General features: G+C 39.9%; 1 protein-coding gene and 1 long non-coding RNA gene across 2 annotated transcripts in view; one reads left to right on the top strand and one right to left on the bottom strand.

Moving 5' to 3' along the window:
• Nucleotides 1–15,270, bottom strand: part of lrp8 (low density lipoprotein receptor-related protein 8, apolipoprotein e receptor) — a 195,313-nt gene that overhangs the window by 170,332 nt on the left and 9,711 nt on the right. The window lies entirely within an intron of this gene.
• LOC117808322 lies at nt 105–528 on the top strand. Its single transcript, XR_004630221.1, has 2 exons — nt 105–258; nt 487–528. It is a non-coding gene; the product is annotated as an uncharacterized LOC117808322 (long non-coding RNA).

Here is a 15,270-nt window from a genome sequence, read left to right on the forward strand (position 1 = left end):
AGTAAACCTGGGAAAACACCAACCAAATTATGTGTGCTGTTACACAGTTGAAATATGTTCATTTTATTCCTGTTTTATTATAAGTTTCAGTTTGGTGTTGTCACTTTAAGAGTGACAGAAAGTGTGACTCTAGTGGTTGGGTCACATGACCTGTGAACAGAAAGTGAAAGAGCATTAGAGAGCATGGTGGTATTTTCAAATGGCAGTAGCAATCCAGGGACATCTGCCTGAACATTCTTGTTTTTGATAGCATCGTGGGTAAGCGTTCTTTGTATAATGTATATCTGTATTAGTAGCAGATTATTTTTGGGATTAACGTATTTTATAGTGTGACACTGTGTTCCCTAGTTAATGGTAATAAATAAATAAATAGATATATAAATAAGGTTACGTTAAAAGGATTTAATTCATTACAGGTGATATATGTTTATTAACGCTGTATATATGTCAAAGCAACACTGATATTGTTTTGTGTACATTTTATAGTTTCACCCTTTTCTGAGGTACCAATCAACCTGTGGACAAGCAGACAACGTCTTCAGAGTCTTGGTGTAAAGAAAGAGTTTAGCTGTCTGTCAAGGTGTATACAGGATCTATACTGCGGACAGAACATTATGAAACCAATCAAATCCTGTCCTGCCATTCTGCCCACACATTTCATGTTTGTGTTTATAACCTTTCATGAGTTCACGGACATATGGTCCCGAATCAGCGCTCGTGCATGTGAGGGGGGCCTCGTTTTGGAGGAGCTCCGTGGGGGGGGGTTAGACGTAGTCCTGAGGAAATGCTACATTCAAATTCATGCTAGTTTTCTGTGACTACCAACCCTAGCTTTAAGGTGGCTCTTACCCCCTATCGTAGCATGCAAAAAAGAAAGTGGAAACTTGCACTTAGAATTTTCTCCTCCTGTCACACAAGTTTCATAACTGACAAAAAAACCCTCATCTCCCTCTGCTTATCCTGCACATGTCATCAACAGAACTAACTGTTTCACTAACAGCAATGAGTCCTAAATGAAGGTCAGGGTCCATTCCAAAATAATTAAAATAATCTATTTGCCTTAAATGTTTAAAATAGGAACAGAAAGCTCTTATCACTGATACAAGATGCCTCACATTTCCTGCACAGCCTCTCCGAGAAACTCCCTCATGGTGGGTGAGAACATCTGTGTCACAAATTAAAACATAAGACCCGAGCTTTGCTGTAATTCATGTATCAGATGTAAAAAATAGTTTAATTGTTTGATCACAGCAGATAGAGAGGTGGACTGAGAGAAATTAGAGACATGCACACACAGAGACAGTCTCCATCACACACCTACAGTTTATGTCATCATTCAGCAAAGCAAACAGCCCCATTTATCAGTGAAATCAATCAGAGAATCTATCTCTATCGCTGCACGAATGTTTGATTGATTTAAGGATGTGGTGTGTGAGCCTCTGAAAGCAAAAGCAACCCCACACGGACTCCCACAGGTGCATATTTAAAGTCAAATCCATATGAACAAATGTAAAAATCTGCGCCTCTATCTCGCTTACTCAGAAAAGAACATATTTATCGCTCTCCTTCTCGCGATCAGCATCACCTCATCTGCACAGCCCTACTGTTGATTAAAAACCATGTACCAGGGAGAGAGGTATGAGACAGAAGGATCTGAATGTACAGGAAGAAAAGAAGAGGAGAAAAAACTTTTAGAGGAGAGACTAAGTTTCAATATGTACCAAAAATAGCCAAGGAGCCAACCAAAACAGAGGAGTTTAGCAGACATATATACAGCAGCACAAAATGAGTATTTTTCCTGAGGTGAAAACAGATAAAGTGTATACCCATATGCAGAAATGATGCAAAGCACAGAGATTTATACACAAACAGTAGGAGGGGAACGGAGCAGGTCATGAAAACACAAGTTCATCCTGAAATACTTACGCAGAGCGGAAGTATTCACAGTACAAACGCAACTGCACGATGTGGGAAAATAGATCAAGTTGTCAAAGCATCTCAGAAAAGATTTCCGTCATGGGCAGAATATGTATAATGAATGTTCAACAGAGATGTACATGACCAAAGACAGAGGAGACATGGTACACACACGGAAAGAGAATGTAGAGCATGCTAAAAAGGGAAATGTACAGCAACACACACAAACAAGGACCCACACACACTTCCATGTGTCTAAACCACAATGCCTTCATCCTTTTATGGATTTAGGGGGGCAATTAAATGAAACATGAGAGCAGGCACATGATTAAAGATTTATCTACTCAAGGTCCCCGCAGCCTCCTCCTCACACACATACATGTATTCAAATATACACACACACACACACACACACACACACACACACACACACACACACACACACACAAACACACACACACAAACAAACACACACATACACCTTCTACTAGCATGGCCATCTGGGGATGGAGGAATGGATGCATTGATCTCATTAAAAAAATGTGTACAGATTGCCATAGCAGCGCCCCTTGTGCGCACACCCACACACACACACACACACACACACACACACACACACACACACACACACACACACACACACACACACACACACACACACACACACAAATGCAGGGATAAACACACAGACACACATGCAGAGATAAACACACACACACACACGCACACACTCACAAACACAGCAGCATGTTGGTGTAATTTACTAAGTGAGGTATAAGTGTGCCATTCACTGAAATCTATTAGCCGGGGGGTTGCTAACTTTGAACACATCTCCATAGACCCTCTGGAGGCTTGGTGCTAATGTGATGAATTAAGGTCAGCAGCACGAACTTACAGAACACACAAAATTGTGCACACACACAAAGCCCTTACACATGCCCTGCAGTTTGTGGTGATTGCTATTTGCATTAGCTTCCTATGGATCTCACCAATTTCAGCATTATTTACCTCTAGTAAACAAAGCCTTAAAGAGGGATGTGACAGAAAATAAACTTGCAACAGACAGATGAAGGATAAAAGCGGCTGTTAGCTGAGTAGCATGTTCCAATTTTGCAAAATGACCTGAGATCAGCTGTCTGCCATCAGCCAGAATAAGACTGCCAAATTACATTTTTGAAAACTGCCAGTTTCAGCTCTGCTCCCATACGAAATGGAAAGTATGTAAAGGTGTTTTGACGATATAAAATACAGAAAAGATTCAAAGTCATGTGTAAATTAAAAACCATAAGAAGAATAGCTATTTATACAACAACTGTTATTATCAACAGATATATTTTTTAATTAAGAAGTTACAGGTTATAGCCTGATATATTATGATTGCATATTCAATATAACATGCAGGACCCTGGGGTTGGATAGTGTCAAATTTGAGTACCCCAAAACTGAATCTTTCTATTTATGCAGACGATGTGATTCTGTTGGCTCCATCAAACTGTCATTGCAACCACATTCAAGAAGTCAGGGTTATTGTCTGTACTTCTAAGTCCTTGTCTATAGTTCACCATTGGAAAAAAGGTGGATTCACTTGGAAGTGAGGTACTGTCCCGTGCGATGAAGTATCTTTGGGTCTCTTTCATAATTAAGACTATAGTGGATGGTGAAATCAACAGGTGATTGGTTTGGCTTTAGCACCAGGTATGTTTTGTACCACACCTCGTTCATGAGGGATCTGAGTCAGGAGGCAAAGCTTTAGATTTAGCTCTGGATCTGTTACTATCTTTGGATGGATGGACCAGTGGTCGGATGGATGGATGGATGGATAACTGAGGGTTTCTCTGCTGTAATGACCTTTTAAAAGAGTTTTACCCAAGCAGCAACCTCCGGTCTCATAATATGAAGCCCATGCGGAAGTGTTATAAACTGCAATTCATTGAGCATCCGCTTGAGGCTGGCTGCAAAAACACCGGAAACCATATACACACCCATTCAAAAAAGACGATCTATGCAGCATTAATAAACATGTTTACAGCCTGGTTCAAAAAACGGCTTGGCTCTACGTAGCTAATTTCTCTATCGGCACACACTGTACGGAGGTGAATTTTTTTTCTAACCCGATGGTTCAGAAGACATTAAGATTACGAGTTTTACCCAAATAAGGACATGACTGACTTGACTGAGCAGTGGGAACACATAGCTGTTGGCTAAGAGGCTCAAACCTCGCCTCTTTACCTCAAACTAAGTCTGGTTGAGTTCAGCATTACAAATATGGCACCCACTGACAATTGGCTTCAAAACAGCGCTCAGGAACAGATGGGTGACTTCACGGATACTACATCCATTATTTAAATAGTCTATGGTTATACCTTTTAGCTCCCTACAAGGTTGATGGTATTTTCAATTATTTTAATACTTTACAGACTGCCTGATCAATCAATCATAAATAATGATTAGATTATTTGATATTAAAGGAATCTTCTGACACAGCCATATACTGAAACACACAGGGAAAAAAGCGGACAATACTGACAGCAGCTGTGAAACACATTAATTTTGATGGACGGTTTCATCTTTTATCATAAAGCTAGTAATCACATAGACATTTCCTGAATCCAAACATCTCATCCCTTTATCAATGCCCCAGGCACATCTGAAAGGGGACAGAATCTGTCTAAGCCATCCATCACCTGCAAAACTCCAGCTTATTTAACTTTGCTCCCTCTGATCCATGGTGTGTTATATTTACCTCGTCCAACTTTTATTCTACACAACTCAATCTTTCAGGTTTGGAGCGTGAAAGAAAAACAGTGTTTGTCTTCCCTCTGGATTCTTTAACAGGTGCAAGAGTCTCTTGATTTGAAATGGATCGATGTTTCTCTGGTGTGCTCAGATGAAAACATTTTGAGGCTATTTGAAGTTTGGGTAAACAACATACTTGTGCACACAAACAATCGCACCACTCAATTTTTTCTCCACAAATCTGTAAGGGTGGATGTACAATTATACAGCATCTAGCAAATTGGATTATCTAAACATGGGGTCGGTATCTTTTAGCAGTAAGACATCGAAAGATTTTTAATATTCATGACTTTTTGGAAGAAGCGAACAGAACAGTGATGGATTTAAACTGCAGAACCTGAGACTGCCTGTTCCTCCCTCAGTCCATCACTGGCAGAACACGAGACATAAAACGACAATGACTTAAGTCTTGTAATAAAGTGAACTTGGATGGCTCCTCTAAATAAAGAAAGCAGACAGTAACCACTGATTTTGGATGAGGATATCAGTTGGAATTACTGATGTACACCTAAAATATCAGAACAGTTTCTTGCATAATCTCTTTGTGAGAGAAGCAAATGTCCAAACCTATCATATTCTGTTCTGTCTGTAGTGTTCAGTCCCTCCATGTGTTCCAGATAGAAGAAAAAAAGCCTCTGAGTCCCATGAAGAACAGAGACGTTTTGAAAAAGTAAGTAAGAAAGGTTTCTGGGAATTTTACAAAAGCACAAGGCTGCCTGCTTTGATTGCGACTCACCTGGACTCTCCCCTTCTTTCACACATGGGGGGATCAATACCTCTTCTCTTTGTCTTTGCCCACAAAATAGCCTCTTACAAGCCATTCAATCTGTGCTCTTAGACTAAAACATGCCTCAAAGAAGACTTAAAGTGCGGTTACATTGTCTGATGCAGAATAAAACCAAGTTGTTGGTAAATCAGCAGCATCGAACATTCAACCACTATGTGAGTGCTGTGAAATTAAGTATTCATATAGGATGTCAGCCACAAGGTGTGAATCAAAAAGAAACCCTTGGCAAGTAGTATGTTGGTTTAATGAAGCTGTCTGATCATTTATGAAAGCCTCAACGCACACAGACAACTGGACCAAAGCGGCCCATTCTGCGCCAAACAGAGGAATAAAGCCAGCAAAGACAGGAAGAACATCACAGCCGCAACATCACGGGCCAATTATGCTTAACTACTGACTCCTGTCACAACTGGGTCACTGGGTCTTCTCGATGCAGAGCAGAATGCGTGTATGTAAGCGTGTCATGCTGGGTCTGCTCTGCACATGTGTCATTATTTAATAAAGGGGCTTTAAAAGCAGAGTTCTGTTTGGTCTAGCATGGACACCTAGACTTCCTGTAGAAGACAAAATTCAAAAATTCAAAATTCAAAAGAGAAAAAAACTTATTTAAGGTGATTTGGAAATCAGTTCACGATTTTAATTTCCTTTCTTTAGACATGTCTGAAGTTGAATATTGAAGGGATGAGACAGCTTCTGTGACTGGAAAGGCAAAAATCCACAACTAAATAGAAAATATCTGAAATAAAATAACTCCCTCATGCTCTCATAATCCGTATTTCTGCTTTGTGTCAATTGGAATCAGTGCATCATTTTTTCTTTGTATCTAGAGGCAGCAGTTAAAACATCTGTGTGTCTGAAACATCTGAGGGGTCACATGAGAGGCCAGGGACACACATCACAGACTCTGCGCTCCCTGGTTTGTAAATTTTGGATGGTACTTTGAATTTAGCTTGGTTGATTTCTCTTGGATGTTCACTCGTGGGCGTTATATGTTGGCTTTTTAAATCTAGTTGTGGGATTTAGTGGTGGCTGCACCTGAGCTCAGCAGGCACTGCAAAGTGGAAATTCAGGGGAAACAAGGCATGAAAACTCACAGATGGGCCATGGCAGCCGGGGATATGGCCCCTCACTAGCTTTTCTGCTTAAACAGACTTATTTCACTATCCTAGATGCTTTTATGGTGTGACAGTCAATGCTTCACCTCCTTAAGCCTGACCAAACAGGGTAAGTCATATTATCAAGCTCATTCTGCTTTGAAATTTGGTTTAAAAAATCCTTTTCAGGGTATGTTGTGTGTTCATGGCCAAATACAATCTCAAACACTACAAACTCCTGACTACCACAGAGGTTCTTAATACAATCCGCTCAATTTTAGGTTGTAGACACAGGTAATAATAGAGAGTAATGTGATTAATCCTTCAAAATGAATAAGTACACCAAATATTTTGATATCGATTCATAGTTTTGCATTTTTTATTTAATTTCTGAGTGCTTGTCACCTTTATTAATCAGTACAAGTGAAGAGAGATTGGGTACGTGGGGATGGGGTGGAGGAAAACATGAAGCAATGGGTTTAGGCTGGGAGTCTAACCTGCAATGAAGACTATTGGCTTTGTACATGGGGCACACACTTTAACTGCCAAACCTAAACTGGCGCACCAGTTTTAGCAATTTTTAAGGAAAAAAATGTCAAAAATAAATTGATTTTAGCCTATCAAGGAAATTATTTGCTGCTTTTTATCATATCAAAAATGAAATTTGCAGGCTCTGTCATGTTGTTTTGACAACCAACTAGGACTGTATTTGTCTGCTGTGTAGGATATTCAATGGCAGTTTTATAAAGTGAACCAAACCACACAACACACATTTCTGCTTGTTGATGAAGGCTGATGTTCGTGATGCAGCGTATCTTAACGATCCCAAAAGTGAGAGAACAGAATGACACCTGCGTCAAGACAGGGTGAGAGCAGGAGGATCAGGCGTGTTAGTAAAGCAGAGGGACAACGTGAGCACAGAGAGCAAAGCTGCAGAATTAACTACAAAGATACAAAGGCTATGAAATGAGCAACACATAATACGACTGAATCATAATAAAATATAAAATGTATGAGTCTGAGTCCTGCCGCTTTGAAGATGAGGGCCAAAAGACTCAACTGCATGTTACATCTGTCACTGCACTGTAATGAAACGCATGCAAGTTCATAAAACATACTTATTAAAACACTGAAATACTAATATTTTGGATTCAATTATATTATTATTGAAATGGGTGAGAAGCAGGATATACAGTATATGGTTTTAAAATAAACAAGTGACATTAAAAAGTGTCCTTAAAATAATTAAATAATTGGGACTAATGCTTGTGAGCTCAACAAATGAGCTGAAGTTTGTGATAATTATTTTCCATAACTTCTTGACATTTTATAACAATAAGATTGTTTCATTCATCACATAAATGAGCTTACAGTAGTGATCGGTTGAAGCTCAAGATGAGACGGAGGAGTTAAGAATGCAACAAATGAATTCAAAGTGAAGATCAGAGGGTGTTGATTGGCAGATATTGAAACAAAACCAAGCAGTAAAGTGAGGACAATAATGGTGAGACTGTCAAGGCCGAGCCAATCGAGAAAAATAGTTTGTCATCAGTAACAGCACTAAAAATCTACAAAGTGAACCTTTTTAAAAGTGATCCAGCACATCAAAAGACACCAAAAACACACATGTCAGAAATAAATCAATATCTCTCACCAGAGCTGAGCATTAGTGATCTTTGGCCGGCTGCTGAAAGCTGCTACATCAAGAAACTACGTGAAGCCAAACAAAGGAAAACTCACTATCACAGGCAGGAGGTTATTCTGTTATTAGATTGTCAAAGGAAAGGTTGCAGCACTCATTCTTCAAGCTGAAACTTCGGCCTTGAAGTAGATGCTTAAGTGCACGTTGACTTCGTGTGTGTGAGAAAGAGTGAGACAGAGAGAGACAGAGTGCAGGTTGAGTTTTGCTTCCGTGCAGACCTGCTTGTGCCAGTTTGGTTATTAGCATGAGCTTGTTTATGCACCAGCCTCTTCCTCTTCTTCTTATTCTTTCTTAAGCTCACGTCTAAGCCGATGATCTTCCTGCTTCATTTAATCGCACTAAACCTCTCAGATGTGTCCAATACAAACAAACAACAAAAAAACAGGGGCAGACAAAGGGGCTTTTGGATATACTTTTTACTTTTACTTAACTACATGTAAACACATATTTATGTGCATACAAATACAGGTTTAAAAAGCGAGTCAAATGATGGGAAGCACGGCGACAATGAAAAATGGAATGTGAATGAAAATTCCTGCAGAGTATTGAACCCAGCATGATAATGCAGATGTTGCTTGCAAGGTCACAGCACTATTCATTATGCACACACTCACACACATACGACTGTCAATGCATCTCTTAAAGTGATTTTCTCTGAGCATTTGTGTGTGAGAGAGAGAAGGGGCCCCCTTTGGCCTCATTGAGAAGGTGTCACCCTGCTTCCAAACATTCAAGCGCTGCCTCCAGTGACACATAATGGGGTGTGTGGGGGTGCAGAGAGAGGGAGAGTGGTCAGTGGTTAAACGCAGTGTGAACACATGCCAGAGAAGAAGAAAGACAGAAACAGACAGAGACCTTGAGGGAAGCGAGGGACAGAGAGGGAGAGGGCTGAACAGGAAAGGAGATGGAACAAAGAGTCCTCCCGACAGAACAAGAACAGCAAACACAAAACGGTTTCTGGTGCCAGAATCTGCTCCCATCTCTACATTTGGCTCATCCGTGCAACCTAGCATCTTTTAACTGCTGGTTGAACGCTTTGCAAAGCAGCCAAAAGCTTAACATTTTGCAACATCAATACCTCTCCTCCTACAGAAACAGCTTTCTTATTTTTACTTCAAACACACCTTCAAACTACCCCTCATCGTGTAACTCTCTCTCATATATGACTTCTGACTATTCGGAGCTTGACATTTTTTCAGAATTGTCTTTCACACATGTACTTCAGAGCTGGAAATTGTATGAGATGCATATTAAAACTTGAAACACTCAGTTTGATTGAGGTGAGAAGGAGTGCCTAGTTGGACTACAGTGGAAAGAGAGTTTTCTGTAATCACAACTGTTACTGCACTAAAATTCCACTTAAGTTGTATTCACACATGCAGAAAAATCCTTAAAATGTACCAAAATTTTGTGGTAAGCTAACTGTGTGGAAGGAAACAGACGAAAGTTTCATCCAGACAAGCCCCCCAGTAAAATTTCCCAAAGGGGTTGAGTGAACCAATGTGAGAACACAAAAAAGCAACACCTGACTGGACAAATAAAACAATGTGGAAGAAGGCCGATCATTTTCAAGACAAGAACAGTGAAGATGTCTGCACGTCTGACTGTATGGATGTAGCATTGACATCAATGCAAAAACAGCATAATGTATAATGTACAGCAAAATGTAAAAGGGTGTTTCTCCCTAGTCAATCATATTTTACTTGCAAACGAGGCAAGTAGTTCAGAGTAGAAAGCGGCAAACATCCTCATAATGACTGACCACTCGCTTGTGCCGAATATTTGTGACTATCATCTGTGGTCATACATCCACTCACCTTAACTTCTTGCAGAAATGTTGCCAGCTGCCAGCAGGAAAAGTCTCCATAAAGTCAAGGTGACCAAATTTGGCTATTTTGTGTTCACACATGCAGCCAAACTAACACTGCCAGGACATTTTCTGGTGTGCAGTGTCAGTGTGAAAGGGGCTTAAGAGGAAATACTGTTTATCTGAAGTGTCAATGGATAATAAGCAGAGGGAAATGTGTCCCTTGCTGCTGATTTCTCCACCCTTTAATCTTCCCCTGCCTCTTTATGTCGACAAAGTGTCACTGCACAAAGACAGCTGCAGGTAAAAGTCTGACATTACCATTGTGTGCATCCCATAAACATAGGCTCTGTTTGTGTGCCAGAGATTTCTCTGTCACACCAGCCCCTTTTCCTGATAACTGGTATTACTGTGTAGAGCCATACCATCAAAGAGTGACTCCCTCCCTCACTCCCTCTTTCCCTCCACCTCCTCACCCCATCATCCTGCAACCAATGACAAGCAAAATCTCCTTGAGGTAAAAGAAACATTTGCAGGCTTAGGAGCTGTCAAAACGAGTGTATGAAGGAGATATGTTGTGTGTGTGTAATCTATGTAAACAGCTTCGGTGAAAAGACAGATGAAGGGAAGGGGACAGGGACACAAAGAGCAAAACAGGGACAGAGGTAAGAAAGGTGTACAGTCGGCGAAGGCAAATTCATCTGTGAAAATAAACTAAAACAACAAATAGAAGTGCGTTTAAAAAGATGTCTGAGGATCTCAAATGTGTTTCCTCCGGGTACCTTTCCTCAAGTTCTTTTCTTAGGCTTTTTGCGTATTCCACTTCTAAAATATCCAACATGTGCAGTGTGTATCTGGTTTAGTTCCCCCAAATCCACTGACTGTACAATGGACAATGCGCCTCCATGTGAGATATGCCCCACACACCACCTCTATGGATGCTGACATATTAGCCTGGTGGAGCCACAGGACTGACATCACATCCCTTCTGTTTACCATCCAAGCATTAAACGTATAGATAAACATTAAGGATCCCTCAGGTTGGTAATATGAAAACGGATTCTTGTGTCGGTTTGAAGCGGACACTCTCGGTTATAGAAAGATCAATGACTCTTGTGTGAGTGAACTGTTCCTCCTCTATTCTGCTAAAAGAACATAGCTGACCTGTTAATTATCTTTTAAACACTAAATATAAATTAAAATAATATGAACTGACTATGATACCAGAAAGCATGCTTATTTGCTGTTTGGAGTTTGAAATGTTTTGGCTTCACAGTCTGAACACTTGTGTGATACCAGCTACATTATACAGTCTATGCCCAAACCCAATGTGAACACTGGTGCTGCATGACAAAGGTCGATTTTTATGTTGTCCTGAAGCTTGTTTAATCTGTTGTCTGAAAATTGCACACATTCTTGTATTTTATGAACATTTTATCAGACAATGTGAGAAGGGAAAGCCTCAATCTAACAATAGCAACATGTGTTGATTTGTTGTTAGCATTTACACCAGTGTCTGATCAAACTAATTGGAAAGTAAGTTCAGGATGGGCATTTCAAGCCAAACTGATTATTCAACGATTATTCGAATAATTGTTGAATACAAAAGTGAACAAATATTTGAATATTCGAAAATCATTGCCCATCCCTAGTGAAGGTATGATGGGAAACTCAAATGGTGTTTAAGTTGTTGTTTAACGTCATGAAGGAAGGCAATTGGTTGTCACTTTGATGTTTTGGAAATCTACTTATAAAATTATGCTCTGCAAAAGCTTTAATCAGCTACATTATAAGGGCAACTATTTCATTATGATAGCTTTAATTGAGTGTAGCAGTAGTATAATGAATATAATAATGTAGACATTAGACTTGTGAAGTAAGTTTTATATAAACTCTCTGACTCAATTTTTGACACATTCAGGTTCTTTTGATCTGCCCTCAGCTGACGTTTTTAAGTGAGAAAATCTATTTTCACCCATCTGAAAACAACACACACACACAAATTCATACTTGCATGCACAAACACACGGATCAACGCTTACAAATCCACCACAACTGCAATCCAGGCTCTTACCAAACTGATTTCCTGCTTCACCGCCACGCAGAGTGGAAAATTTCCCCGTTTTATTTGACAAGAGACTTTCGGAGCAAGGTAGGATGTAATGAATCAAAGTGAACAAACCAACAAGTTAGCTCTCCAAAGACTGAGAGGAGTGGGAGGAAAAACAGAAGACACTACAAAAAGAGGAGAATTCAGAGCAACAGAGGGGAGAGAAATGAAGAGAAAACGTAGAGTGTAAGGAAAGAAATGAAGCAGAACTGAGACATAGCAACTGGAGGAAGACAAATTGAAACAATATGGTAGAAGAGAGTCAGACGAAACTCCTCTGCTTTCTAACTTCTGCGTGAAAACTTCTCAAGAAAACTTTTGACACCCAGCACTCAGGAGTCATATCTCTGTGTCAGAGCAGCAGACTGGTATTAGCAGCCATGTTTTATTCATCAGCATTCTTTAGTTGTCGTTTCATACGCCGCTCCCTGCCTGCATATACTGGGCGACTGAGCGCAAGGTGAAAAACAGGATTACAGCAAATGTAAATAATAAAAAACGGAGGCACATGAAGATATATTCGGTTAATCTGAGCCGGGGATTAATGCCATGATACCCTGTCAGACACGGCTGGGTTTGGGAGGGAGGAGGTATGGGGGGATAACAACATTGCAACGCAACAACACAAGCATAAAGAGACACGCCAAAGTGAGACTTCGCACACATACACACACATCGGGGAAATGCGATTGTTGCGTTATCGGAGTTTGACTTTGAACAATAAATGACTTTGCAGCCAAGCAGCGCAGGCAAACAACACAAGGTAATCTGTGGAAAGCGGAAGAGCTAATTCTGACAGAAACTAAGGAGGGGGGAGGGTCTGTGTACAGAAAGAAAGACAGATAAAGAAAGCAGGAGAGAAATAACAAGAATTAACTAATACTGAAATAAACTTTCTAGAAAAACGGCATCTGTCTGCTTTCCTTCAGCAAAACAAAGTCTTTCCTGTCTCTCTGACCCCTACACTTCTGCCAACTCACCTCTCCACTCTGTCCAAGGTACGGTAGAGTTTCACCTTGAATAATTTCAAACCATCCATTACTTCTCTGTGTCATTCATTTGGCTGGAGGCAGTTATGCTGCGTTCAGGGTGAGCCTCATTCTTCTTCAGGTGAAAGCAAACTGTCAGCCTCACTCTTGCCACCATGTTGAGGTGAAGTGGATGTGAGCGTGGGTGGGATATTCAGTTTCTTGAAAAGTTTAAAAATGAGATTCTAACTTCCTGTTACATCTCTGATACACTCATAGAACAACTGATTTCACTCTGAAATGACCTCATGAAACCATTACTTTGTCAAATCACAGCAATCCAGTAACTTGACTCTGCCTGGTCTGTGAGATATATTTACAGAACTACAGAATTGTAAAATTGGTGTAAAAAAAATTACATTTCTCAAACAAAAAGCCAAATTCAAAAATAAACACATATTTTAGTGCCTGGCAGGTATAACCAACGTGTGTACTGTAGCATGTAGGAATGCACTTCCCACTCACCGTCAATAAAATGGGCAGTAATTGGCACATAGGACTCTATGGCTTGTGAAGTCCACCTATTACAGGTGAGTGAAACTCTGCAGACGTGTGCATCCTCCACCTGTCCTCTCATCTCAGCAGAGAGAGCTTTTTTGGTCTTTTCTTCTGTTGTTCTGAGGGTAGCTGGCATATCTCTATACATCTTTCTCTGCTGTCTGGCATATCCTGCAGTCTTCTTCCATTATACCTCTGTGAACTTCTTCTTCTGCCTGTTATCATCTATTCACATTACCCTCATTAATGTTAGCATCACTGCCAGGAGTCAAGAAATAGTGACATACACACCGGCATATGGATACCCATGAAAAAAGTTTAATGCACTGAAGCACTGCAAACATTCAAACCATCAACAATACAACTGCAGCAACATATTTATTGTCAACTTAAAGCAGGTAGTGAGCTGAAAACACAATGCTAACACATGTACACCTTTGAAAAAGTATCATATTGACATCATTTGTGTGCCTAAATGATCTAATTAGCGGGAATATTTAAGTCTTATTTTAACAAAAAAAAATCCTCAAAGCCATGGCAAATTTTCTTCGCACATTTTGTAAAAGTATTTTGCACTTTGCTGAATGATGACTTTGATTGTATGTTGATCTATTTTCCAGATTTAATCTTCATTGTGACAGTGATAGCAAACATACTTGGGCTTACATATTGAGAAGACATGCAACAACATGGGTATTTATTTGGAAGTTTATTTCTCGCAATATTCAGTCTACTTCTTGTGCCTCTGTTTTGGTCTCCACCATCTTACACTGGAAATGTGTCTTTGTTGATATGTTTACATCTTATTGCTCAACACACTGGTGAGTTTCTTACTTTCTTTGACGGTTGCTTTGTGGTGGCAAGTTATCATACAGGATGGTTCATCTAAATGTTTGTACTTGAAAAATGTGTGTGTGCCATTAAAAAGCTTCCATATAACAAAAACAGTTTCTAAAACTATCCGACTTAAGACTAGAGATCAGTTAACAAGTTAAAAAGAATGATTCATTCTGTTTTAAGATGTTGCTCTAAGCTGATGTGAACTGTGCTTTCTGCTGTCAGCTACAGACATAAATGAACTTGGCATCAGTCCAGTGTTATGACTGTGAAATTAACAAGAAAATAGGCAGATGCGTTTGAACTGCTCTGCAATGAGTTTGGACTCTTGGGGTTAGCATCCCACTTAATATTAAAGAAATGATACCTTGCTTCCTGTTTCACGATGCATTTAGAATTTCATAATTACTAATTTTCCCCAAATAAACTAAACCCACAAGTGAGTGCAAGTCTGTGTTTTCTGCTGATTAATATGCCCTTAAATTACAGAAGTAGTGGAGGGAGTTAGATGAGTATGAAGTGAGAGAACAAGAGGAAATAACAGCTCTTCTCAAGAGGAAGGAGAAATGAAACCTCAGACAGAAACCAACTACTTAATTCTTCTTCTGTCCCTGACACACTTCTGCTGATTTTGACCCAATGAGACTAGCTAATTGGTTTAGAAGATCATAGATGGGCAGTGCAGTCTCATTTT

Source organism: Notolabrus celidotus, chromosome 2, assembly GCF_009762535.1.
Source record: "Notolabrus celidotus isolate fNotCel1 chromosome 2, fNotCel1.pri, whole genome shotgun sequence".
Classification (NCBI taxonomy): Eukaryota; Metazoa; Chordata; class Actinopteri; order Labriformes; family Labridae; genus Notolabrus; species Notolabrus celidotus.